The sequence below is a fragment of the Bactrocera latifrons genome, unplaced genomic scaffold (assembly GCF_001853355.1).
Source record: "Bactrocera latifrons isolate USDA-ARS-PBARC rearing strain unplaced genomic scaffold, ASM185335v1 scaffold_185, whole genome shotgun sequence".
NCBI lineage: Eukaryota > Metazoa > Arthropoda > Insecta > Diptera > Tephritidae > Bactrocera > Bactrocera latifrons.
In genome coordinates this window covers 41,168-43,904 of record NW_017535352.1, presented here as the reverse complement: position 1 = coordinate 43,904, position 2,737 = coordinate 41,168, and positions in this window count along the sequence as shown.

Genomic DNA, 2,737 nt, shown 5'->3' with positions numbered 1-2,737 from the left:
AAACAACAATAAATTAGGATTATATTAGTTTAACTAAGATTCTTTGTGACACGATTCAAATCGTACTTATTTTTTGAAGGAATTAATAACAAAAAGTGGTCAAGGGCTGAAATAGATATTCAGTTCAATATTAAAGAAAGATTAATTATTAAAGACTACAATAATGGTTTATCACAAAAAGACATATCAATAAAGCAATGCTGAGGTACTTTATAAAGAAATTTTGGGAAAGYGATTATGTGGAAACCCATCATCGTAAAGGACGACGCAAAGATAAAACACGACAGTATGATTCAAAAATACTGAGAGAATTTAATTGGACAAAGATGAGCATGTGCAAGAAAAAAAAATTGACCAAGACGATTAAAATTTGCTCGGGAACACATCAACTAGTCAGTGAAACGATGGAAAACAATATTTTCTSAGATGAATCAAAATTTAGTTTTAAATACTCAGATCGAATGGGATGAGTTTGTCGACCAAAAAATAAGCGGCTAGATCCCCTACTAACAAAGTACGGTTAAGCATGGAGGTGATATGCGTTATGGGGGTGTTTTCCGGGTTTGGTGTTGGACCTATGGATCGATTGGCGCACTGAATATTGCATATATTTAATTTTTTTTTTAATGGCATGAGGTCAAATAATTTCTAAGATTTTGTATGTTTTCACAAAATAAGTGAAATAAGTACAAATCTGAATGATTTGTTTATATTCAAAATGATAACTGCGAAAATTACACATGATTCGTTATGGTATCTAAAAAATTTCTATATACTGGATCATAAGTCCCTTACAAATCAATAAAAAGAGGGACGGCTAATGCTGGACAATGTAGGAGAAAGTGCCTGGATGTTTCCACTGCAGACTCCTCCTTACATCTTTCACAACTTGCGTCCGACAAGATGAATAAAATGAGTTTAAATAGTTTAAATGAAAAATGTAATTTTTATTCAAAGGAAGCTGGTTATTTTTTGACYGAACGGTCAATATGAAGTCCTGGCATGAAGAACCTTTTTCTTTGACAAGATATCTTCATGAAATTTGGCATAGACATTTTGTTTAGATGGGACCACTATAACATATAACAGCCATTAAAATTGGCCGATCAATATCACATCTTCATATRATACCTTTTTTTTCTTATTAGGTAGCCTTAACGTGACTTCAATCTTTCTTTCTTTCACTTCAAAATTAAACTATCAAACAACAAACCTTTCGCTGTAACGTTTTCAGCTTTATTTATAGGTAGATATAGTTCCTAAAATGAAAGCACATACTAAGGGTATTATTTTCAGTGAAGCCGAATTTTTCGTGTTTAATTTACCTCTAAACCTCTTCATCCCTGGATCCAAATAATATTCTCTGAGTTCCTCGATAGAATTGCATTGATTGGCTCTTACCTTTGCAAAAGCACTAAGAGTTAGTCATTTGCATTTTGCTTTCTAACAGAAAGCTATAGCACTGAAGTATTAAAACAAGTTTGACGAAAAAGAGAGATTTGTAGTCATTGAGAAAATGTCACCTTGTATATAAAGATTCAATATTATTAATATATAAATATTTAACTCTTTCTTATTTTGATTGACCTGTAAATGWCATTTTGACCAGTTGCTTTTGTTGGGGAGAGAATAACTTGTTTCCAAGCCTAAATGGCTGCTAATGGCGCTAAGCCTGTACCAAGTTGTCTGAGACTTTAAGACCTCGGGGAGTTAACGCTGCCTCATACTTCAATTGAATAATATTTACTTTTTATATTTATGGGGACTTTGTGAAAAATGATTATCTCCCACCTCCAGTCTTTAACGTGCTCGTATAATTGGTTGCCTTAGCACCCGGAAAATACAAGTGAAAGCTCCTCGTGGTACAAGTTCAATAATTCAATTACAAAATTAATAATAATAGTAAATAGTTTTATGCACGCGCTACTATATTACGAATGTTGGTGTTGTTGTAATAACATCATAACTTTTATACAACATGCAATTGTAAACAAGTGGGTGCAAAGTAAAGTTGGTCCAACGGAAATCCCCTTTCGAGAGCAACACCATTTAATTGGCTGTAACATTGTAAACAATGACAAATCAGTACATTGAAAAAATTTAGTGAGGCCACCAAGAATATGATAGCGACGTGCGTTACATTCGTTCGGACGTAGATTCGTAAACAGTTACAAGTTCGATTAGACCATGACAATTTCAAAATGGGCAAAATGAAAAACAACCACGTCGCCTCCCATTTAAAATTATGGTGGACTTTAAGTTGTTTATTGTGAACTAATGACTTTAGTGTACTTCCCAAAAATCAATCTTTTAATACCTCGCTTTTTGTTATCAACGATTGTGTCGTCAATTAATCCTTAATTTATCATTTATGGGTTATAACTTTTTGGGTGCTACCGTTCGATGCAAATATAACAATTTTCTGCACCTGTGCTTTTGTAGGGATATCAAATATCACCCTTCAATTTAATTGATAAGCCTCGTTGTTATTTTTTAAGTAGCAAATGCCAAAGGGGAACATTTATTAACGGTTTTGATATGTAACCTCAGAAATGAGGGAAGGGCTTGCACTTCATGGCTAGATATTAAAAAAAAACGTTGTTCCAAGTTTCTATAAAACAAGCACATATTTATTTGAATGACGAAATGCTCGATCGATATAGTTTTGCCTATACATGAGAGTTGGCTGAGGGTCTTTCTTATATACCAGATGCACCGGTATGAAATGACCGTTTTT